The sequence below is a fragment of the Semicossyphus pulcher genome, unplaced genomic scaffold (assembly GCF_022749685.1).
Source record: "Semicossyphus pulcher isolate SPU_LCO1_2020_fin unplaced genomic scaffold, fSemPul1.0.p SCAF_23, whole genome shotgun sequence".
Classification (NCBI taxonomy): Eukaryota; Metazoa; Chordata; class Actinopteri; order Labriformes; family Labridae; genus Semicossyphus; species Semicossyphus pulcher.
Genome location: NW_027211697.1, coordinates 14,755,727 through 14,782,469, shown reverse-complemented (window position 1 = coordinate 14,782,469; position 26,743 = coordinate 14,755,727). Strand labels below are relative to the sequence as shown.

At 39.2% G+C, this 26,743-nt stretch overlaps 1 long non-coding RNA gene and 2 pseudogenes across 1 annotated transcript; 2 read left to right on the top strand and 1 right to left on the bottom strand.

Moving 5' to 3' along the window:
- Positions 1–1,006: 1,006 nt before the first annotated feature.
- Positions 1,007–26,490, top strand: LOC138602576 (immunoglobulin gamma-1 heavy chain-like; annotated as a pseudogene).
- Positions 9,407–19,561, top strand: LOC138602770 (immunoglobulin gamma-1 heavy chain-like; annotated as a pseudogene).
- Positions 20,323–21,320, bottom strand: LOC138602777 (uncharacterized). The gene is made up of 3 exons (XR_011309218.1): positions 21,242–21,320; positions 21,053–21,140; positions 20,323–20,396 (listed from the first exon to the last, which is right to left on the bottom strand). It is a non-coding gene; the product is annotated as an uncharacterized lncRNA (long non-coding RNA).
- Positions 26,491–26,743: the final 253 nt, after the last annotated feature.

Sequence of the window (26,743 nt, the reverse complement as noted above, 5' to 3'; positions counted from 1 at the left end):
CTGAATGAGTCGATGCTCCTGGCATTGACAACATATGGTAAACAAACAAAACAGGACTGAAAAGGTGTAGGTTGAAGCCTTAGCTTATGACACCTACCCTTTTAACATTCATTATTTTTCTTGTCAGCTTCCATTAAATTCTACCAAGTAATAAAAAAAAAGTAACAAGCTAAATATAGAGCTAAGTTATGTAATCCTATTGTCTACCCAAGATCCCAAACACATTTTATGTTCACTCTGATACTCTAACTTCATTTTGATATTTGTTGATCATCTTGCTTTTAAATATTTTTTTAATATTACACACTTTCATTTCCATTTCTACGCCATTCCACACATTTACTCCATATACTGAAACACATCTTTGTTTTACATTTGTTCTGTTCTTGTTGTTGTGAACATACAGGTCCCTCTCAGTTCAAACTGACATTCTCTTGTTTGGAACAGCCTCCGGATACAGTCTGGTGACGTGTTATTGAATGCTTTGTACATGAGTGATGCTATTGTAAAGTCTACAAGCTCACTGAATTTAAGTGCCTGTGAATTAATAATTTATTTGTTGGTTCTCGATAATCAGCTCTGTTTATAATTCTGATCACTTTCTTCTGCAGCAAGAACATCGGTTTTTCCCCAAACCTCCACACAATATGTAACGTATGGAAGTATGAAAGAACGACACAATATATGTAATGAATTTACGTTGAGAACATCTTTTGTCTTATGTAATATTGCAATGGACTTTGATATTTTGGTTTTAATATGACTTTAGAGCAACCAATTAAAAATGCTTTAGTCAACATATCACACAAATTAAACTGAAACATGAGAGGAACGACTCATCACACTGAACATTCATTCTCCTGTTTCATTAAACAGTAACTGAGATCCAAGTTAAACCCAGTTTCTCTCTGTGAGGAGGAGTCAATGCAAACTGTGATGTCTTCCTCCTCTACTTATGTGACTGCAGAGAGGAGGACAGAGAACAGTGGACACACAGTTTAACATGATGGACTACAGGACAGGACTGCTGCTGTTAACTGTCTGCTGGGCAGGTGAAGATCATCACTATATTCATGTTACATAGCGTATATATCTGTCAGCAGCTGATTTCACTTGATGTTTTTATCCTCTCTCCAGGTGTTGATGCTCAGACTCTGACACAATCTGGACCAGTGGTTAAACGTCCTGGAGAATCCCACAGACTGACCTGTACAGCCTCTGGATTGAGACTCAGCAGCAACTGGATGCACTGGGTCAGACAGGCTCCTGGAAAAGGACTGGAGTGGATTGCTGCTGATACTGGCAGCAGCACCAAATACTACTCTCAGTCAGTTCAAGGCCGGTTCACCATCTCCAGAGACAACAGCAGACAGCAGGTGTATCTGCAGATGAACAGTCTGAAGACTGAAGACACTGCTGTGTATTACTGTGCCAGAGACCCACAGTGAGAGACAATAACAGGAGAGTCGTACAAAAACTACTTCCTCTATTTATCACCAGCAGCAACATCATTACAATAATAACTATATATTTTTTTTACATTTGAAGGACATTAATATTAATCCAAATCAATCTCTAAATCTAATCTTGTTTTATTAACATGTTACATGATATTTTAATTGCAGGACTTCAGAGAGTTTTTCAGTGATCATCATCATTAAAGTGCTCAAACATACTTCCTGTTTCTCACTAAAGTTACTTTCTCTGTAGTTTCCTCGTGAGTGTGAAATCTAATCAAACCAGCATTACTGTGACTCACATTCATTCAATTATCTGGCAGTGATAGAAATTCCACTGATTGACTCAATGTTGGGATCTTTTTTCATCTCATTCAGCTGAATCTGAAATTCAAATTCTACCTGAGAATCAACATTAATATAGAAAGTTGTTTTTTCTCTTCTGAAGAAGAGAGCCAGAGAGTCACAATAACACAAACCATCAGCAGAGCTGAACAAAAACCCCTCAGTGCCTGAACACTTGTAACATGAAGCCACCAGAGGAGGAGCCCTCAGACCACTAATGATTATAACAACAGTCTCAGTGGGACAAACAGGCTTTAAACAACCCTGATCGCTGTACGAGAAGCACTGAAGCATGTCGGGCTTTAAAAACATTTCCCCTTCAACAATGAAGAATCAACACTGACGCACATTTGATCAATGAAAGTGTGTTTGTCAGCATGTTGGGACAGTTCATCATGACTCACAGCAACGGCTGCATTTATGTAAATACATCATCAATACGACTGAACAGAGAACTGTACTTTAAAAAGCTCTATCACATTATATTCTGTTTTTCTACATAAACCTACAAATACATCTCCACATAAACTTTTCCAAGTTTAAACACATTTTCACTGTATGACTCAAATCAGAGCGGCCCTACAAGTTTGATATATTAACCATCTAGATGGTGACATTTCATAAAAACAGAACAAATAAAAAATGACGTTTATGTTCATTTAAGAAGAAAACAGAACCTCCAACTGATTCAAATTAAACTGAGATTATTTAAAAATATGCAAATATATGTAACTTGTATTTAAGGGCGTGTTTGTGTCAGAGAGAGGACAGAAGATCTCTACCTCACTAAATGTTAACTTTATAAAGACAATACTCTCTGATTAGTAGATAAGATAAATGTTTATGTAACTCACAGAATCAGAGAGTTCAATATTTCAAAGAATCAAAGCAGATCTAGTTTCACCTTTACTGCAGCCGACATCAGTACAGAAGAATCAGAGAGAAGCTTCATCTTGTGATACCTAGAAACAGTTTGTTTCTGTTTTTATGGGATGGGGCAGAAATTACCATCTGATAACGTAACTACATAAACATTATAGCTCCCCGTCTCACACAAACAGGAAACTATTTTCCCTTTTGGAAATCGTCAAGATAAAAACAGGCTCTAAACTGCTGAACCATGAGTTAAAGATCGTCAGTGAGGAGAGAAAGGTGTATTCTCCTTCTCAGCTGGTTCAGTTACTGTATGAATATATAAGTATTAAAGTCGCGGCTCTGTGCTGCAGCGGTTTTTATTCCCTGAGATCAGAAATCGACCATTTTTTGAAAGAGAAGGACCGACCTCTTCATGAACCGAGTGACCCTCTCTGGTTGGCAGACCTGGCGTTTTTAGTTCATCCGACTGGTCATCTTGACACACTGAACAAGAGCCCACAAGGCAAAGACCAGTTTGTTCCACAGCTTTACACACAAATCATCACTGCTCCCACTGAGTGCAACGCTCTTCACATCTTCCATGCTGTTTTGAAAATGAGCTGCCAGAAAAGAACGAATTTCACAAGCTACAATTTTAGGCCATTTTATTAAAGTCATGGACCACCGAACCCGCCCTCTTTTCTGTCACCTTCCTGAGACATTCATATTCCAACCCTTTGTGCTCAGGAACAAATGAAAACCATTAATGGAAAGCTGTGATGGAGGCTGTTTGTTTCTTTAAGCATATTCAATTACCAAGCATATCTTACCTTCATTGGATTGGTTTCACTAACTTTAATACACGAGAGGTGAGGTATGTTAAAGTGGGCCAGTTTCTCTCTGTGAGGAGGAGTCAATGCAAACTGTGATGTCTTCCTCCTCTACTTATGTGACTGCAGAGAGGAGGACAGAGAACAGTGGACACACAGTTTAACATGATGGACTACAGGACAGGACTGCTGCTGTTAACTGTCTGCTGGGCAGGTGAAGATCATCACTATATTCATGTTACATAGCGTATATATCTGTCAGCAGCTGATTTCACTTTTATCCTCTCTCCAGGTGTTGATGCTCAGACTCTGAGACAATCTGAACCAGTGGTTAAAGGTCCTGGAGAATCCCACAGACTGATCTGTGCAGCCTATGGATTAACAATCAGTGGCTACTGGATGCACTGGGTCAGACAGGCTCCTGGAAAAGGACTGGAGTGGATCGCTGCTGATACTGATGGTAGCAGCAAACTCTACTCTCAGTCAGTTCAAGGCCGGTTCACCGTCTCCAGAGACAACAACAAACGGCAGCTGCATCTGCAGATGAACAGTCTGAAGACTGAAGACACTGCTGTGTATTACTGTGCCAGAAGAGCCACAGTGAGAGACAATAACAGGAGAGTCGTACAAAAACTACTTCCTCTATTTATCACCAGCAGCAACATCATTACAATAATAACTATATATTTTTTTTACATTTGAAGGACATTAATATTAATCCAAATCAATCTCTGAATCTAATCTTGTTTTATTAACATGTTACATGATATTTTAATTGCAGGACTTCAGAGAGTTTTTCAGTGATCATCATCATTAAAGTGCTCAAACATACTTCCTGTTTCTCACTAAAGTTACTTTCTCTGTAGTTTCCTCGTGAGTGTGAAATCTAATCAAACCAGCATTACTGTGACTCACATTCATTCAATTATCTGGCAGTGATAGAAATTCCACTGATTGACTCAATGTTGGGATCTTTTTTCATCTCATTCAGCTGAATCTGAAATTCACATTCAACCTGAAAATCAACATTAATATAGAAAGTTGTTTTTTCTCTTATGAACAAAAATAATGTGTGTGTGTTTTTACTGTGAAGCAATGTTTACAGATGATGGACAAAGACTGTTTCTGTTTGACACTATGTTGATTAAATTCTCTGTATTTGAGGTGAAACTGTGTCCACATATCTTCAAACAGTCCTTTACTGTCCTTTGAACAACAATCACAGTGAGGCAGTCATGGCAATAAATCTAAATATTCAGGCTCCATTCATCAATTAGTTTATCACATAACAGAAATGTATTGTGTCCCTATGGCGTCAAAAACGAGGAAACAACACATTATTCTATAATTCTTCATAGACACTCAAAACAGTCATGTGATGAGTAGGAGAAACTTCTGTCCAGTTTAGTAAATATGAGGACTTAACCCTGAAATCTATGTGGTTAAAAACATTGAAAAACCTTCGACTGTCTCTGATTGCACTGAAACGTTTGTTCATTTTATAGAGTCACAAAGAAAGGAAGGGTTTCTGTTCATGTGTCAGAGAATGAGAAAACTGTAGATCTGCATTTATTACATGAAGTCTGTGGTTGTTATATTTTCTATTCAAATCTGAATAAAGTTATAAGAAGAAGAAACTGGATCAATAATGACAAAAAATGTGACAGAGAGAGAGAGAGAGAGGGAGAGAGAGAGACCATCATCCTCTCAGAAAAGAAATTCATGCAAACTGTGATGTCTTCCTCCTCTACTTATGTGACTGCAGAGAGGAGGACAGAGAACAGTGGACACACAGTTTAACATGATGGACTACAGGACAGGACTGCTGCTGTTAACTGTCTGCTGGGCAGGTGAAGATCATCACTATATTCATGTTACATAGCGTATATATCTGTCAGCAGCTGATTTCACTTGATGTTTTTATCCTCTCTCCAGGTGTTGATGCTCAGACTCTGACAGAATCTGAACCAGTGGTTAAACGTCCTGGAGAATCCCACAGTCTGACCTGTACAGGCTCTGGATTCAAATTCAGCAGCTACAATATGGTCTGGGTCAGACAGGCTCCTGGAAAAGGACTGGAGTGGATCGCCTGGGGTCCGTTTCACAAAGAAGGTTCAACAAACTCTGAGTCTAACCCTGGACTCTGAGTTGATCTACTCTGAGATAGAAAACTCTGAGTTTTCGGTTCCAGAACAGCTGATCAGAGTTAGTTCAATCAACTCTGAGTAGGTTCACCCGGAGTTAAGTGCGTGCACGCTGACTGTAAAAAGCCAGCATTAATGGAGCCCCGACACCACGATTCACCATGGCAACGGTACACAAAAAGAGGTCCTCCTACGTCACACCAGCGGAGCTCGAAATCCTCATGCGGACGTTCAGCGAATACGAGCATGTTTTTAGAAACATAAAGTAACACGGCTGCAGCTGCAAAAGAGAGAGAAGCGGCGTGGGAAGAAACTGCTGCTCGAGTAAATTTGCAAGTTTGAACTGGTCTATTTATTTAATACTTAATCACGACCGGAAGCTAAAATTTATATTAATTTAGGAGCAATCCAGCGGGAGAAAAACGTAAATGGAAGCACTTCAATCAGATTTTAAATATTAAACAGATTAAATATCATTCAGTGGCTGTTTTAATGTGCATCAGCTTTATCCCTAACATGATGCTGACTTCACATACATTATAATTCATGTTGATTAAACTGAATGTGTTAGTTTAAAAAAAAAAAAATCCAATAACTAACGGCGTCTTATTTGAGCGCTCTCGGCAGTGGTGGTGGAAAATCTAAAAATGATGACTTTGACACAGATTTGTCTTTTGATTATTTTTATCATAAATATAAAAGACTTTTGCAAAGCGGTCAGAGCAGCACAGAGACACAACTTTTCTTCTTTTAATTCGGTAACCGCTCAAACACACGCGTGAGACGGGCTGCATGAATGAGGAAGTCGAATGAGGGTTTTATATTCTAGAGGGAGGAGACAGAACGAAACTCTGAGTTTCCTGAAGAAAACCTGCTCACGACCAGGTTAGGTTCATAGAGTCTGTTACTACAGTAACTGACCGAGAGCTTAAGTTACCTCTCTCTGTGAAACAGGCTAGAGTTACCCCTCTTTCTCTGGTTTGAGTTACCTCCCTTTGTGAAACGGAAAACTCAGAGTTTCCCTCATTTCAGGGTTAACAGACTCAGAGTTTTCAATAAACCTGCTTTGTGAAACGGACCCCTGGATTCAAACTAGTAGTAGCTACAAATACTACTCTCAGTCAGTTCAAGGCCGGTTCACCATCTCCAGAGATGACAGCAGACAGCAGGTGTATCTGCAGATGAACAGTCTGAAGACTGAAGACACTGCTGTGTATTACTGTGCCAGAGACACACAGTGAGAGACAATAACAGGAGAGTCGTACAAAAACTACTTCCTCTGTTTACAACCATCAACTTTCAGTTGTCTCAGCATCACTTTATAAAAAGGCCTCTACAACTTATATTAGACTAAATGTAAAGTATAACAAATAAAAATGTAATAATGATCACAGAGCTGATTTTCAATGACAAAAAAAACAGCTGATCGGTCTGCGGCTAAGCAGCACCATACTGTCATGGTCGGCTCAGGACCACTAACAAAGAACGGGAGGTAAACAGGAGTTCATTCAAAACAATAATTAATTTATTGTGACCTAACACAAAAATGCTCAAATGAACCAACATTATGGAAGTAGTGAGTCAGTGGTGCTAGTGTGTGTGCATGAGTGAGGTTATGCGATGTGGGGTGTTGTGTGGAAACATTTATTAATTAATTTATTTATTTATTCATTCCTTCCTTTCATGAAAAATGCACAACATACCACAAAACCGGTACATAAAATCCACAATACACATTTCAAATAAAAAATCCATGCCCTTCATGTCTGAAAAGGAAAGGAAAGGAAAGGAGCAGAAAGAAGAATATAATTCTTATTATGTGAACATGAAAAAACATAAGATTAAAGAGCGTGGCCGAGTGGGGAGCAGACAGTTCTCCAACTCCCGTCCAAGACAGACTGAGGGACGCTTAAATAGGATTGGGAACACCAGGCCCAGGTGTTCCCAATCGTGATGACACAACCACACCCAATGGCATCTGAAACACAAACTACAAAGAGCCAACAAGCAACCACAAGGTGGGGTCGTCACAATACACAACAATGTGATGCTCTGTGTGTTCTGACACGTGTCTATCAGAACCAGCATCAACTCTTTCAGCTCTTTCAGCTACAGTAGCTCTTCTGTTGGATCGGACCACATGGTCCAGCCTTCACTCCACACGAGCATCAATGAACCTCGGCTGCCCATGACCCTGTCACCAGTTCACCTGTTTTCCTTCCTTGGACCACTTTTGGTCGGTACTGACCGCTGCAGACCGGGAACACCCCACAAGAGCTGCAGTTCTGGAGATGCTCTGACCCAGTCATCCAGCCATCACAACTTGGCTCTTATCAAAGTCGCTCACATTCTTACACTTGACAAATTGTTTTCCTGCTTTCGCCACACCAACCTCGATGACAAAATGTTCCCTTGCTGCCTAACATATCCCACCCACTGACAGGGGCCATTGTAACGAGGTAATTAATGTCATTCACTTGACCTGTCAGTGGTCATAATAGGTGACTGGCGACAGCAGGAACGTTCCCCAGGAACTAGGAACCTTTTGAGGAACTATGTACGTTTCGACAGCAGGAACCAGAGTCTAAATTTAGTTCCAGGGTAATTGACTTACCCCCCTGAAAAGCCCCTGCTCAGGGGGTAGTACTTTCCAAAGGTCCAGGAACATTCAGGGCAGGGCCTGCAGTGCTGATCATTTCTGATTGGTCAAGTACTCGCAGCATTTTATTTCACACACGAGGGCTGCACAATAATGATAAAAAAAACATACATAGCGATATACTTTTTATTTGTTCTGCAATATTTATTTCAGTATTAAACAATACAGGACATTATACCAGATTAATGCAGTGTTTTTATGTCCATAAAAACAATTAACAATCATATTTCTTACCCATTTGAACTTTTAAGTCTATTTTCCTTTAACATAACAAACCCTTCTGTTACTTCTACCACTCTAGGATCAGACTCCCTTATGAAAAAGTAGGATAGATAGTTCAGGCGGAGCGACACGCTTCCTTACGAAATAAATACAAATAGACCCGTGGGCTGCTGCTGTGTTATTTATACGGCGTGCCATCATCCGTTTCTAATGGTGTTCAAATCGAAGCAGGAGACGCAAGCTTTCCTGCTCAATCCATTTGCAATGCAATTAAGCAGGATCGAACCCAGCATAAGTTGAATCTCCTCCATGCTAACAGGCTAACTGTAGTGTTGCACAAATGATGATACCTTCTTCTTCTTCTTTGAGATTTAATGGCGGTTGGCAAACCAGCTTAAAGGTGCATTACCGCTACCTACTGGACTGGCGGTGTAGAGAAGTTACTTTTACTGCTTCTCCCTATGTCACTGGCCAGATTTGCATAATCTTCCCGGGACTTTAGACTGCTGTGGAAAAGCAGATAACAAAAGGGCCACAGGATCTATTTAGTTCCTTTAAGAGAAGTTCCTGGGACTTTTGGTCGAAGATCACTTAGTGTTATGGCTGATTTGTGAATATTAAATGACTCTTAGCTGCTCAATCTTGAGGAACTTTAGTCAGGTATCAACTCATTTCCAGCTGTACGTTCTGGTGAGGAGGAGTCAATGCAAAACTCAGATGTATCATATGTAAAGCAGAGGTGATTTACAGTCATGCTTTCATATAGTCAGAGCAACACTGATGCTTCATATGTTTGATTCTATGCAAACTCAGTGAGCTTCCTTGTTACTCGGCTATAAAAGCTTCACATCAGGCTGTCAGTGGAGTTCACAGCACGTCACTTTAACATAAAGCATGTTTTTTGTAGCTCTGCTGCTGCTGTTGGCAGCTGGATGTGAGTCTCTCTGGACATGTTCTTTATTTTAACAGGTGTGAAGTGTGAACAGTTGACACAGCCAGCCTCTGTGACTGTGCAGCCAGGTCAACGTCTGACCATCACCTGTCAGGTCTCTTATTCTCTTAGCAGTTACCGGACAGCCTGGATCAGACAGCCTGCAGGGAAAGGACTGGAGTGGATTGGAATGAGAGCTGGATCAACAACACGCTACAAAGATTCACTGAAGAACAAGTTCAGTATCGACTTAGACTCTTCCAGCAACACAGTGACTCTAAACGGACAGAATGTGCAGCCTGAAGACACTGCTGTGTATTACTGTGCCAGAGAGCCACAGTGAGAGACAATAACAGGAGAGTCGTACAAAAACTACTTCCTCTGTTTACAACCATCACTGGGAACATTCAGTTCTCTCAGCATCACTTCATAAAAACTGAGTGTTATTATCTGTCAGTGATTAAAATGATGGTTATTGAATGTTTTTTATTGTCTTTTATTTGTTGGAAGGTTTAATTCAGGTCCAACTTCACAAAAACAGTGAAATAATTTCAGTTTTTACTTGTAAGAAATGTTCACAGACACTTATGAAAGATTGTGTCCTGTTTCAATGCTGATTAAATTCATTTTAATTAATGTGGTTAAACTGTGTCCGTGTGTATTCAACATGTTAAAGCCCTTTATTATTATTACTGCAATATCCACAGTGGAGTGGGCATTTGTGATGGAAATTCTGAGGCTTCCGTTAAAATAAGCAAAATGAAACATAATTCTACACAAAGAAAGTCAAAAACAAACAGTAACCACCTCTTTACAGCGGTTTGAAGAGACATCCAAACATCTAAACACATTTTAAAGAGTGGGAAACTGAGTTTAATTTGATGTTCAGAGAAGAAGAAAGCTGTTAATCTTCAGTTTTCACATGAACTCTTTTAACATCAGTGTTTTTTGTGTTGATTTACTCATGGCTTTGCCCGACCATACTGCTGTTAAAACAGAGGAAAATATGATCAAATATGACTGGTCAATACAAAGAGATGTTCTCTCTGTGAGGAGGAGTCAATGCAAACTGTGATGTCTTCCTCCTCTACTTATGTGACTGCAGAGAGGAGGACAGAGAACAGTGGACACACAGTTTAACATGATGGACTACAGGACAGGACTGCTGCTGTTAACTGTCTGCTGGGCAGGTGAAGATCATCACTATATTCATGTTACATAGCGTATATATCTGTCAGCAGCTGATTTCACTTGATGTTTTTATCCTCTCTCCAGGTGTTGATGCTCAGACTCTGACAGAATCTGAACCAGTGGTTAAACGTCCTGGAGAATCCCACAGACTGACCTGTACAGGCTCTGGATTCACATTCAGCAGCTGGGCTATGGCCTGGGTCAGACAGGCTCCTGGAAAAGGACTGGAGTGGATCGCTTACATCAGCAGCGGTGGTGGCAGCACCAAATCCTACTCTCAGTCAGTTCAAGGCCGGTTCACCATCTCCAGAGACAACAGCAGGCAGCAGGTGTATCTGCAGATGAACAGTCTGAAGACTGAAGACACTGCTGTGTATTACTGTGCCAGAGACACACAATAACACAAACCATCAGCAGAGCTGAACAAAAACCCCTCAGTGCCTGAACACTTGTAACATGAAGCCACCAGAGGAGGAGCCCTCAGACCACTAATGATTATAACAACAGTCTCACTGTTAAGAACAGAACAGACATATTTAGAAACAGGAAAAGTCAAAGATTATAATGTATAAAAAGATATTTAAAGTGAAGTGTCAACACGTGAAATAGTGACATTATTTCTCTTCACAACTCTGTCTCAAAAAGGTTTCCATGAAACAAATGAAACATTAAAGATGGAATTTCTGTCTTTGACTAAATAACATGGGGTTAAATGGCATCTATGTTCTGAGGGCTTACACACGTTTCCTCACTTTGTTGTTAAAGCTTCATTAATATCCACAAATGTTTTCTACACATTTATTCCTGCTGTTTTTTTCTAATGATGTTCTGAGAAATAAAACTGATGAGAACTCAGTGAGAAAATAAACAACAGAAAGAAAAACTCTGGAGGTTTCATTTGTTGGGAAAACTCACATTGGCAAAACTTAAAATCTGATTAATTGTTGTCAAAGTCGTCACATCATGCAGCCTGAGCTCCAGAACGTAGAGCAGGGGTGTCCAAACTACGGCCCGTGGGCCAACAGCGGCCTGTGGTCCATTTCTAATTTGCAGCAATTCCTAAACACAGAATGGAATATGGCCCGCATGAGAAAATAAAGCTTGTGCTTGACTGTATTGTACGTCTTAGTTTTGACACTAGGCGGCGCTGCTGTCTTGAACAAGGCAGCTTCTCCGTCCTCACAAAACAGGTGCAATCACTCAGAGAAGATTTTGCCACGGGTGATTAAACATGAAAACCAAAGAAACACAAATTAGCAAGCGAGTGCAGAAAGTTTCAGACACGGTGGGAAAATGAATATTTCTTCATTGAAGTCAAGGGGAAGTGTGTCTGTTGGATTTGCATTGAAACTGCTGCAGTGATGAAAGACTACAATGTTCAACGACACGATGAAACCAAGCATCAGTCCGACACGTCCTACACTGGTGCCGAGCCACAACAGAAAGTTAAGCAAATGGCAGCTAGCCTGTTAGCTCAACAACAGTATTTTTTCCATCCTAACAAAACACAAGAAGATGCCACAGTCACCAGATACGAGGTAGCTCAACTCATTGCCCGACACGGGAAACCTTCCTCAGAGGGTGACTTCATAAAACAGTGCCTCACTAAAGTGGCAGGAATAATGTGACCAGAGAAAATGCAGGAATTCAACGTCAGCACGTCCAGAAACACAGTCGCCCAGCGAATCCAAGACTTGTCAGCTGACTTAAAGCATCAAGTGTCAGATGAAGCTCGTGCTTTTGATTTCTACTTGATTGCATGTGATGAGAGCACAGAGGCCACTTTGTTCTTTTTTGTTTGCAGGAATCGACGAGAACGTTTGACAATAACTCTGTGCCAAGAAGGTCCAGCTTGGCGACGTGATGAACACTTCTGAAAACATATTTCGAGCTCGAGGGCTCTATCACAGAGAATTTCAGGCTCTCCTGAAATCGATGCTGAATATCTACCTATCTACCATTGGACCTAATCTTCCAATGTCCAAAGAGCAGTTTGTGCCACAGCTTTACACACACATGAAAGCCTTCTGTGTGAAGCTCCGTCTCTTTGAGACACAATGAGGCAACTTCAATGCTGCACACTTCCCCACGCTGTGTGAAATTAAATCTGCTTTTCCAAAGGCCAACTTCTCTGCTAAGAAAGGGAAATATGTGTCTGGGATCATTTTTCTGCTATTGACAAAGACATCCAGCTGTTCTCTACCTCCTTCTTGATGGATGCAGAAGAAGTGGATGAGAGTCTGCAATTAGAAATGATGGAAATGCAGTGTGAAGACTCTGAAGAATCAACATCAGCTTCTCTTCAAACACGACTTCTACTGGAGCTTAGAAGAGGCCAAGTTTCCTCTGATGAGGCGCCAAAAAGAATGATCAGTCTTTTTGTCTCTTCATACAAATGTGAGCAAACTTTAATACACGAGAGGTGAGGTAAATTAAAGTGGCCCAGTTTCTCTCTGTGAGGAGGAGTCAATGCAAACTGTGATGTCTTCCTCCTCTACTTATGTGACTGCAGAGAGGAGGACAGAGAACAGTGGACACACAGTTTAACATGATGGACTACAGGACAGGACTGCTGCTGTTAACTGTCTGCTGGGCAGGTGAAGATCATCACTATATTCATGTTACATAGCGTATATATCTGTCAGCAGCTGATTTCACTTGATGTTTTTATCCTCTCTCCAGGTGTTGATGCTCAGACTCTGACAGAATCTGAACCAGTGGTTAAACGTCCTGAAGAATCCCACAGACTGACCTGTACAGCCTCTGGATTAGACTTCAGCAGCTACGGCATGCACTGGATCAGACAGGCTCCTGGAAAAGGACTGGAGTGGGTCGCTTACATCAACTATGACAGTAGCAGCAAACACTACTCTCAGTCAGTTCAAGGCCGGTTCACCATCTCCAGAGACAACAGCAGACAGCAGCTGTATCTGCAGATGAACAGTCTGAAGACTGAAGACACTGCTGTGTATTACTGTGCCAGAGACCCACAGTGAGAGACAATAACAGGAGAGTCGTACAAAAACTACTTCCTCTATTTGCCAGCACCACATGGGACACTTGGAACACATTTTTGCAATACTGATTGTGATTAACTGTCATGTTCATTCTAACGGTGCCCCAATTGGTCGGCCACCGATTGTGATCAGCCGATATACATACTAACTGCTTTGATCAGTGGCCTGTATTAAAGGCCGATCATAAGAGCTGATCAGATGATGCAAAAAAACAATTTCTCTAAGCGACACTAAAATGGCGTCACTGGTCTGGCGGTTTTACTTGGTGTCTGAAGAAGATAATAAATTAGTCATTTGCAAGGTGTGTTCCAAGTTAGTACCTCGTGGGGGAACGCAAACGATAACATTCAACACCACAAATCTCAGACGTTTGAGGTTGAGTCACGTCAAAGAATATGACGAGTATTCAAAGCGAGCTTGTAGCACTGAGGAGAGAGAGCAGCTGGCATCAGCAACACTGCCACGACTCACTCAAACATCTGCAGCAGAGACATTTCAATGACAGCAACCAGAGAGCAAGGTCAGAAAGAAATCCACCAAAATAATGGTATTGATCACCAGCCGCTGTCAGTTGTGAAAGACGAGGGGCTCAGATGACTCATGTCATACATGGATCTACGTTACTCTCTGCCGGGGCGTAAGTATTTCACAGATGTACGCCAGCCGCAGTTATACCAAACAATCCATACGCTTATCGACAGCCTTATGAAGAACAAGATCACTTTGATAAGTTTCACAAGTGACATCTGGAGTTCGAGTGTGTGTCTCATGTCCATGTTGAGCCTAACTGGGCAGTTTATTGATCAAAACTTCAAACTAAACAAAGTTGTTCTTTATCCTCAAGAGTTCTGCAGGTCACACACCACAGTTGCATTCAGTGACATGTTACGAGCAACGGGGATACCGAAGGAAAAAGTGCACGTTATTCATTTTTCACCTGTTTGATTCAGTGTGATCTGTCCTGTTTAATGATCTTTAAATGCCTTAAACCACCAAGACTTTGAAAGCTTCTAGTTTTTCTTTAATATCTTAAAAGTACTTACAAAATGTTTCTATTGTTAGAAAATAAAAAGGTGTTGTACAAAAATGTAGATGTTGAAACTAATGTAGAAGATTGTGATGCAACTGTTTATTGAATATCATAGCTGACTGAAGAATGGTAATGATGGGACTGATGTTCCACCATCTCTTTCTGTGAGATTCTGAGAAAAACAAAACATTTAATCGACACTTTGAATGATTGAATAAAGTTAGTCAGCTGATTAACTGTCCTGTGTGTGTAAATACGCCTCCTTGTGTGTTGCCTTATAAGGACATGAAGTCTCTGTTGGACATGATACATTTCATGAATTATTTTATACCTAGAAATGATTAGGCACTATTATTTTTTCCACTCAACAGGGTGGAAATTCAGTTGATAACTATAAAATACTAAAATAATGTGGCTCCCTTTCTCACACAAACAGGAACTCATTTTCCCTTTTGTAAATCATCAAGATGAAAAATAAGCTCTTTTTTTACTTTCTTGGAGATGTACAACATATAGTTAATGTATTATTTCCTCCTCTGTCATTTGCTGAGGTTTGCTGTTGAAGAGATACTCTGCTGAACTAAATGTATCTGGTTCATATTTAAATTTCCCTGTTAAACCTGCAGAGGGAGGTCCATGCAAACTCTTCCTCTCTTATAAACACACCATCAGTAACCTGTGGCAGAACACCGGGACACTTTAGTTTATTCTGTAACACTGAGATCAGAGAGAACTAAACTACAGGATGGAAAAAACGATTATCTGGAGTTTAGTTTTTGTAGTTTCTATTCATGGTGAGAAAATCAATTCTGCTTCACTTTTTAATGTCCAACCTGTTCTTTACACGTTTGTTTGATAATGATCACTATTCATTTTTCTACAGGAGTTTGGAGTGAGATCAAACTGGAGCAGTCTCCCTCTGAGGTGAAAAGACCTGGAGAGACAGTGAAGATGTCATGTATCACATCAGGTTATAGCATGACAAGCAACAATATGCACTGGATACGACAGAGGCCAGGGAGAGCTCTGGAGTGGATTGGTAGGATGAATACAGGCACAAACTCTGCTAGCTATGCCAGCTCCTTTCAAAGTCGTTTCATCATGACTGAAGATGAGCCCAGCAGCACTCAGCACCTCCAGGTCAACAGCCTGACAGCAGAAGATTCTGCTGTTTACTTCTGTGCTCGAGAAGACACAGTGAGTGAAGACAGTGGAGCAGCTGCACAAAAACCTCCACAGGCAAACAGCCATGTGATCTCAATGACATCTGGGTTTACATACCATAATCCTTTTTACCAAGTCATCTGGTGAGTTTATGTAGAAACAGTTTATGTAATATCATAGATGATAAAGAATGGTAATGGACATCTAGTAGGTTGGCGTTCAATATATCAATACAAGAGTATAAAGTAATGTGATTTAAATCAAATGCTTTATACAAACTATAATGCAAAAAAGTAAATGACCTATTTAAAACCTTAAATAGTTCTGCACTGTTTCTTCAGTGCAGGAAACTGTGTTGGGTTTTTGTATGAGGGTTTATCACAGTGCTTATTCGGGTGGGGCACTGAGATACAGAGCCATACAAAAACCTTACAGCAATAATCTCAAACTCAACCATTCATGTGATGGACCAAAGAGCACAGGACGAAATATATCCCTCTAAAAACGTGGTCACTACTGTGTCGATGACTTTGATACGGAGATTTGTGGTTAGAAGTCCGGTTTTTAGTCGTTTACAGCCACAGTTAGTCCACAGATGTAAATGTTACCTCTCAGTAAACCTCTACTTTAAAATAATATTTTGCATCACTCCGAGCCGACGCTTACAAGATGACACCAGGGTTTCACACTGACCGGGACTCCTGACCAGGACTTCTGTCTAATAAGGTTTTAACACATTTTTCTGGTACTTCAGGTTTTTGTTCAAGCTTTGAATGGAGGCGTATCACTGTGACTACTTTGACTACTGGGGTAAGGGGACTCAAGTCAGCGTTTATTCAGGTAAGTCACATTTAATGTAATATATTTAGAGACTAGTTTCTTTTACTTTTCTTAAAATGATCATTGATGTTTGAGAGGTTCAGCTCAGTTCATATTTAGAAAAATGATTTCACTGCAGCCGTTTCTTAGAAAGCATTTAGAAAAGTTCCTCTTTGGCATTAAAAGTTCATATTTAAGAGATGGTTCGTTTTAATCTTTAAATCCACCCGGCCGATTGAAATCCATAGTTTTTGAGAGGTTTGTGTGTTTGAATACAAGGTCTCGAGGCCCTTCAATTAAACTCTGAGTGAAGAGATTATTGAGCTCACACTTAAATAAAATGTTAAATATATATTATAAAGTTTCTTTTGAAATTCCAGGAGCATTGACTTTAATAGGACTATATAATTACACTGAACTGTTGATCAGTTTAAGTTCTGAGAAAACAATTCTCATCAAGTGTTTTATATGTCTTGTTACAATTAAACAATAGACCCACTACATTCTAATAATAAATACTTCAATACTTTATTAAAACTGATTATTATCATATACGATTATTATGGCCACAGAACAGTGCAGTGACTTCACTGGCTTCACTAGCTTCTAACATTAAGATTTAATACGCAAGTTCATTATGTAAACATTTTTATTTAATCAGTATGTATTTCTTTATATTACGTTTTATTAAAAATTGTATTATTTAAAGTCTTTTCAGGTTCATGTCTGTGAAATGCTTAAATTTTGTATAAAGATAACAAAATAATTTTAAATTTTAGACAGAAATTGTTCAGTATATCAAATAAGAATTCTTGAACAAAACATTTGGTAGTCGTAGTTTATAGTAGTTTTAGTTTTTAGTGTTTAAGTGTCAGTATCAGAGTCACATCCCTTGAAAGTGTCCACATACTTGGCCAATAAAACTGATTCTGAAATCTGCCGCAATATATTTTATAACAATAGAATAGTTGTTATTTATATATGATTCATATATGATGAGTTGTGATCATTTGTTAATTTCTATTAATTTTATTTTAACCTTATAAAATCTCTCTCTTTGAAAGCCTCTCCACCGACTCTGTTCCCTTTGGTTCCATGCGATTCTGGGACTGGAGATACAATCACTGTTGGCTGTATGGCAGACGACTTCTACCCACAGGGTACTTTGCAGTGGACCGATGCCACAGGGAACAGCTTGACTTCTGTACAATATCCTGCGCTTGTCAAAGACAACAAATATATAGGAGTCAGTTTGGTCAACGTACCAAAATCTGACTGGAACTCCTTCAAGTCTTTGAACTGTTCTGCGACTCATCCTCAAGGCCCCCGAAGTGTGAAAGTTGAAAGTATGTCATTTTTTACCCTCTATCGTGGCTCTCTTATGTGTAGTCTAAACGCATGACCTTGTTTTTATGTTAGCAATTGATTTTCTATTTTAAATTTTTATCTACAAAGTCTACAATGAACAATCTTCTTAACTAATCTTCCTCTGCTTTTTCATTACTACGCGTAGAGGCCTCGACCCCTCCAAAGATAAATCTGGTATCAGCGCCAAGAGGAGACACTCAGACTCTGGTGTGTACAATTGAGGAATTACCTAACAAAGACCTGTCAGTAAAATGGAAGAAAAATGGAATCAATGTACAAGACTTCACTTCTTGCCCCGCCCAATCATCCGGAGACTTGTATTCATCTGTCAGTGTCCTGAATGTGAAGAACACAGACTGGGACAGTAATGCTGTTTACACATGTGAGATGACGCACAGAGGCACACCATATACAAAGAAGGCCTCTAAAGGTACAGTCATTACTGCTGTACTATTACTCCAAGTAACCTGGTCGTAAAATAACAGTGAACATTGAGCTAAAATAAGCTAAATGTTTTCTCTGTTTATCTCGTTTATGTAGCTGCTGTCACAATGACACTCAAACAACCAAGTCCCAAAGAGCTGTTCAATAACAATCAGGCACAGTTGGAGTGTATCGTTACTGGACAAGACAAGGCCATTGTAGATGTGATGAAGATAACTTGGCTAATTGACGGAAACAATGTGAATGACAACATAACAGAGAAAACAGAATCCAGAAACGGTCAACACAGCAGAACCAGCACGATGACTCGGAGTTTCTCGAAGTGGCAGGAAGTTAACAAAGTGCGCTGTTCTGCAGGAGGAGACAACAGGACACCGGTAATTCAAGAATTCACTGTCCACAAAGGAGGTATGTTACCGAGTGATGGAAACTCATTGATGAAACAGCAAGCTGTGTGTAAAATGAACATTAATCTTGTAGATGAACCTCATTGCTAAAACAAGTGTCTCTTTCAGATCAGACGAAACATACTGTGACAGTCAACATCTTCCAAGAGGATCCACTCACTGTGGTGTGTCTGGTCTCCAGTGACAAAGAGCAGGACTACTACATCACCTGGGCAGAGAATAAAGGAGAGAAGACTGGCAACTATGTTGATGGCTTTGACCTCCCCCCACAGAAGACTCCAAAGGGCTACTTAGTTACAAGTATTTACTATCCAACTGAGAAGACAAATATGTTTGTGTGCAACGTCTGGCCTGCTGGCAGCGAAAGATCCTCCATGATTACAAAATCAGTGTCTCAGACCAAGGGTAACTCGAGTGAATGCGAAACAGTTTAGATTGCATGTGGTATGTAGTGCTCACGTTTTGTTCTGTCCGTGTGTGTAATCTGTGCTGCGGTAACATGTGCACCCTGTGATGTCACCAGTCTTTGTGATTGTAAAACACAACAGTCAACATGTCAATGTAGTTTTGTTTGTCATCATATGGTGTTTCAAACTGTCTGTCACATTGTCTAACAGCTTGAGAAGCATGCTTATTGTTCCCAATAAATGTTGCATGGAGAAAAGTTTGTTACATGTTCATGAATGACTTCTACATTTTTAAACAAACTGAAAAGCTTGCACAAAGTAACTCAATAAATAGGCTTATATTTAAGGCAAATTTAAGGCAATCAATTGCCTTAATTTTTTTAAGTTTATCAACTTAAAAGTCAAGTGTTTTCAGAGCTTAAATATTTGGATTACATGCTACACATACCTTTTGATTACAGTTAAATTAAAGTGCTTATTAAGCCAACTCAAATATTTTTTGTTCATGTGACTTAAAGTTTTGATTCACCTATCCCAAGGGATTAAGTTAACAGAACTTTAACAAAATGAGTACACAAACAAACTCTTTTTTTGTTAACAAAACTCAGTATTTATTAGTCTCTTTTGTCATTATTCTTAATTAATCTCAACACAAACACATTGGTTGTGAAACTTAAAACCATGTGACTCAAAACTTAAAAACTTTGTGGCAAGTGATTGCCTCAATTACATCGAGTAAAACCAACTTTAACAGTTTGAGTAAATGTCTTCTATTGAACAGTATTTTCTTGCCCACTTCCATTTTACACACTGTTACGCCACGGTTAATAGGGATAAGACACAGAAAGACATTTTAGTAGAAAATGTGAGTACATTTTAGAGTAGATCTGGTCCTTGATCTTGGATAGGTGCGGTATAGTGCACAAATGAGTCCAAACATTACAGGAGCAAGTCTGGTGAGGCTGACCACAATGTCTCTTTGTGACGACACAGATGACGACAGAGATTTTCACCACTTAGCAGTGAACTGGACTTGTTTCATTATCACTGATGACGGTATGGATGGCCACAGAAACATCTCCAAGCTCTGGCTCATCAGACTCGTCCTGAATGAAGGAAAGAGAGATACTAATTACAAACTAGTCCAGCTAGTATGAAGGTAGTTTAAAAAGAAAAAAACAAAATATGCACACTTTACTACGCAGTACTTTTGGGGTGTTTCAGATCAACAGATTTACTTTCACATTCAGACAGTTAGATTCTAAAAATTCATCAGTCAGTGTCCCAAAAAAAGTAGACCACAGTTTCCTTATTTGAGACTCGTTAAGTTGTTAAAAAGGAGGTGTCCATTGAAGCCACTTGACTCCTTAAGGTGGGTCGTAGTGTAGAAAAAAAATCAAACATGTTCATTCAAAAATGTTTGCTAAGCAAAAACAAAGCTCTACCCAACAAGATCTTCCTATGTTGCTATATTTTTTGACTCCAACTTTTGGAGTTATGTTTGTAAGTTATATTTTAGTTAAAAATGTTTTTGAGAGTTGTGTTGTGAGATGGACCGATGCTAAGCTCAGCATATATTTGGAAATGTTTTACCAGACCTCCGTATTGCTGTGAACAAAACAACACTGATCTCATTCATTAGTAATGGGAAGACCAAATATATGGACAGACAGACTGAACAAGGGTAAGTGAGAAAATGTGCATTTTGATGAACTGTTCACTTAATATAGAGTGGTATTGGTAATCATTCAAGGAGACTCACTGTGCAGGTTCTGAAAGACTTCCTCACACAGATACAGAGGCAGGGCATGGAGAAGGGTGGTACACCTTGTGTGGATGTCATGAAGTCCCTAAAACAATAGGGAGAATAGAATAGAAGTGAAGTTTACTGAATAAACCTCATTTTAAACAGTCCAATCAGAATATATATCTACACTAAAAACCTACTCACATATTTATCAGTCGGGGAAGATGGGGGTCAAGCTCAGCGTAGAATGTGCTGGGCAGGCTCTGGCTTGTGATGTTTAAATTCTGCATTCACCTAAATTTAAAAACAGAGCGGAAGGACAATACAGCAATATCAATAAGTCAGTTCAAGAGTAATATAACTAGGTTAATGTGATAGTTGTGGTTCTTAATCAATGCTTATTCTTAAAATGCTTTCTCAAATGAAAGAAGAGAACAGATTCAGAAAAATGATGCTGAAATGTGCATTTAAAGGGCATATAAATGACAGGGCTGACCATGCTCTGCATCACTGATAACTCTGCCTGGGTAGTATCTTCTTTTTTTTTTGCATGTCACCGTAGTATATGGTATATGACGGGATTTGTGTAAAGACAACAATAACAGGAGGATGTGAAAAAGCTGTACACCAACTGTTGGCAAACACTTAGTTTTATATAAGCCCCACCACAGGAAAGGAATACCTTTAGGGAAGTGGTTAATAAATGGTACATTGGGGATTGCTTTAGTCAGTGAAACATGTTTGCTTTTCATGGTTTTTTTCATTATAAAAATGTATGTTGGTTAAAACTGTACTCAAACTAACATTTAATCTTTAGTTAAAACATAAGATCAGAGTAAATATTACATATATACACTAATTTACTGAGTAAGTACAACAATTTAGAATATGATACAAGCTCCCAAGTATTTTCGTACTATAGTTCAATTGAAACCTCTCCTTACATTTCAAATGTCATTGATATCACATAATTTGACCTCAGTGGCGTGAAAGGCGTCTTTGAGGTGCTTGTTTTTGTATGTTGGATGTGTTGACATATCACACTGTGACAATGCTTTTGACATCTGGGGAAAAGGAACCATGGTGACCGTCACATCAGGTAAAATAATTCATTTTGGTCTTGATAATGACAATTTGGTGATTACACAGTTAAATATAAGGTATTTTGACCTCAGTGGCTTGAAGGGAGTCTTTGAGGTGCTTGTTTTTGTATGTTGGATGTGTTGACATATCACACTGTGACGGTGCTTTTGACATCTGGGGAAAAGGAACGATGGTTACAGTCACATCAGGTAAGCCAAACACTTATTTTGTCTTTTTAATTTGTTTGTTTGATTTTGAAGCAGAATTAGGAAATCCAGTTTTGACTCCGTAAGTTAATGTATATCTGGAATACTGTATGTTAAAGGTGTTAAAATCCATAGACTCAATTTAAACTGAGCGGATCCAATTTCAAAGTTGGTAAGTGCAGAGGCCAATGTAACTATGTAATAGGGTAGATTATTACAAAATCACACACTATGGAACATGTAGATGCTTGAGATCCAGGTTTTTGTATGCAGCGGTTAATTATTTGTTGAACTGTGACAACTGGGCTTTTGACTACTGGGGAAAAGGCACTATGGTCACTGTCACTTCAGGTAAGTGATTTTAATATGTTTGATTAGTGAATGAAACTCCCATTGATCCCATTACTAATGCAATTTCATCTTTTTTCATGTGGTCACAAGTGTTGAACAAGGATATCATAGCCAACAGTATTTTGTAGGCTGGCATAGAATCTCTGATAATATTAAAACTCCTGGCTGGTAGTTCTATGGACAGGTTTATATCTTACTTTGGTTTTGGCAACAGTTCAAATCAACTGTTTGATGAGAAGTTATTATTAAGGGATATTACAGTAAAAAGTAAGTTTTCGTGTTAAGTCCTTATGACTTTCTGAACTGTGACAACTGGGGTGCTTTCGACTACTGGGGAAAAGGCACTATGGTAACGGTGTCATCAGGTAAGATTTGCACTGCTAAATCCCTTTTTAAGTTACATTTAAATTGATAAAACCTCTAAAGATTTGGAGTGTCACAAAATGAAAGTGTTTTACTATAAGGGTAAAAAAAAAACATCTGTTTGCCGGTAAAAATTCTCTGAAGACACTGGTGAAGATTTATACTAAGTGTATTTTATTTCATTGGAAGAAAATATATGACAAAGCGAGCATTATTAAAAGTTAGAGTAGAGTAGAGTAGCTCTCAACGTTAGTAGACAGCCTTTTCAGACTAGTGGTTCAGTAATTTCAGCGCTGTGTTACTATGAAGCTTTTGACTACTGGGGAAAGGGTACAATGGTAACTGTTACATCAGGTAAGAATACTGTTTAATCTCAAACATATTTGCCTAATTTAAACAAAAGTTAAAGTTAACAAAATGATATGATGCCATAAACTCAGTACTGTATGTTTGTCAAATGTACAGCTACACTCCATTTAACTTTGAAAAAATAACAATGATTATCATCAAAGTTACGGACTAAAAGTTATCGACATTTATATTTTAAAAAGAGTAGACCACAAATGATATTACTGAGGGAGGCTAGTTCATCAAATAACATCTAAAGAAATGTGATAAGATAAAGATGTATGTACGGAGCGCACTTCTCTCATTCAACATATGAAAAGGTTAAGGTATTAAAATGTATCCTTGATTGCAATGCTTTGCTATGCTTTTGATGAAGTAAGCCAACTTCATTCCATTGTTAACTTATGTTTGATGAAAAATATCTTATTTTAAATGTTCACTTCACTTTTTTAACGGCATTTTTGTTTCTACTTTGCTAGCATGTGTTTCCAAGCCAACTGTGTATCCTCTGATACAATGTGATTCTGGGACTGGTGACCTGGTCACTCTTGGCTGCCTTGCCACTGGCTTCACACCGTCCTCAGTGACCTACACATGGAACAAACAGGGGTCTGCCTTGCGGGAATTCACTCAGTATCCTCCAGTACTGAAAGACAATGTTTATACGGGAGTCAGTCAACTCAAAGTGAGCAGACAGGACTGGGACAACATGAAGCCCTTCCACTGTGTTGTGAGAAATACAGCAGGAACAGGACGGGGGACATTCATCAAGCCACGTAAGTCTTGTGTTTAGTCATATATAAATGCCTTTATAGTAGTTGATTTGAAATTTAGCAGGTTAACATGGCAGAGCTGTTAACATATTTTAGCATTGTGAAACAATTTAAAAGGTTTTCAAATTGATTGTGATGACACAAAGCGTACATGTATTGCCAGTAGATAACAGTAGAATACAGTACCAAATACATAAGATCCATTTCTTACGGTGCACTAATCAATAATAATAATACATTGATAAATGTTATTGGTGCAATGTGTCTCTACTAGTTGGTTTTATTACTGTGTTCTTTAGAGGTGTTATCAGAGGTAGACTAACCCCGTCATTGTTCCTTTATCCTGAGCTGATATTTTGACGTTTGAACTAAAAGTAAAAGTGAGCCATCACTGTTGTAATTGTTTTACAATATACTCAATGATGAAGGAACGTGAACACAAAGGAGAGCACAAAAAATAATTTAGCTATTAAAAGGTTAGAGTGTTTCTAAGGTTTCTAATGTCATAATGAGCAGACCTGACCGGTTAACCAAACAGTGTGGTGGAATGAGAAGGTTGGCACTTTCTCGTGCACATACAGCTGCTGACTCAGTCTATATTATTTATTACTAATATTCTGCATGCCCTCTGCACCTGCTGAAGAACAAATTATTGTTGTGTGCTCTGCTTCTTTCCATCTATCTGCATAATCATAGTGATGCAGATAGATTGAACCTTTATGGTGATAATTAACGTTCAAGTTAACTCCATGTTTGCTTGCCTGAGCAGTCAATGTATCTGCAGAAGCGAGCATCAGAGCTCTGCTGTTCAATTGTATTTTCCTCGAGTCCTTCTGCGCACTTTAAAAACAAGCTAAAGAGATCCTTTGAGTTTTATCAAACTACATGAACCTCTGCTTCTGCATATATATATTATACACACACACACACACACACACACACACACACACACACACACACACATCCCCTGCTTGCGCATACATATATTTGTTTATATCTTTTTTTTTTTCAGATATGCCTTATCAGATACCAGATGTTAAAGTGTTTGTCTCATGTTATGAGGATCAGGAGGTTGCCTTCACCTGCATTGCCAGTGATTTTTCACCAAGTAATCAAAAAGATCAAATGGCTGAAAAATGAAGCACCAATAGCCGATGAAGCAAATGTGATGAAAAGCTCTTCTGCAGAGAAAAAGACAGCTAATGGACTGTACAGTGTTTACAGTGTTCTCAAAGTACCAGCCAGTGAATGGACTGAGAGCATTAATTATACATGCGAGTTTGAAGGGAAAGGTCAAAATGGTGCAACGTTCAATAGATCCACTGTGTCCTACAAACAGACGTCCTCTCCCTCTAGTAAGTAAATGAATACTAATTATTGAAACATTTTGTGTGAATTTCTATGGTTTATATTCTCATTGGTTTGCAGCCATTCCTGTCCAATAATGTTTCCCTTATTCCTCAGCCCCAAAGGTGACGGATGCAGTGAATTAGCTGCTGACGTAGTGATCAAAGACCCTTCACTGGAGGACTTGTTTTCAAAAGGAAAAGGAACAATAGTATGTGAAGTCAAGGTAAATACGCCATCAGTAGAAGAGGTACGTTGGGAGGACGAGGAAGGAACTGAAATCGCTAATGCCAAATCGAAGGACAAAAAAGGACGTGGAGGCCTTTACAGAGTACCACTCGAGATCACATTTGAGGACTGGACCCGGGGGATAAAACCCAGCTGTGTTGTTATTCATCCAGATTTACATGAACCGCTCAAGAAACCCTTTGAAAGGAATATTGGTAAGAAAACTGAAGGGCTGTCTTTATTTTTTCTAATCATGCCATCAAATCCAGTGATCTTTCTCAGCTGATTATGGAGCAGAGATTTCCTTCAGCACTGTATGTGTGGCAGGAGGTTTAATGTTTCTCTCATGCTTGCAGGAGGACCGACTCGGCGTCCTTCAGTGTTTATGCTGGCTCCAGTAGAACATACTAGACAAGAAATGGTGACCTTGACTTGCTATGTGAAAGACTTCTACCCTCGTGAGGTTTTGGTGTCTTGGCTTGTTGATGACGAGAAAGCAGATTCAACATACACGTTCCATACCACAGAGCCTGTAGAAAACCAAGGATCCTATTCGGCTTATGGCCAGTTATCGCTCAGCCTTGATCAGTGGAAACAGAGTGATGTAGTGTATAGCTGTGAAGTGTCCCACGAGTCTATGGCTCAACCAAACTCAACCAAAGCTATTGTCAGGTCCATTGGGTACAGAATGCATGAAGGGAACAACCTGGTCCACCTCAACATGTTTCGACACATGCCAATACTGCCTTTTTAAAATGCGTTGTTGTCTATTGAATTAACTGACCGAACAACTGTTTAAATCTGGTCTTACCTCGAAGGTTATAAAGTATATAACCCTACAAAAAATGACTCAAATACTTTTGAAATCCAAAAACCAACATTTAGCTTTGAACGTTTTACTTAAACTATGAAGGGCATAATTATGAAGATGTCAGACAAGTACTCATTGTGATATTTTATTATACAGTAATGTAGGCCTAACTGGAAAAGCAGGACTTTGATTACTT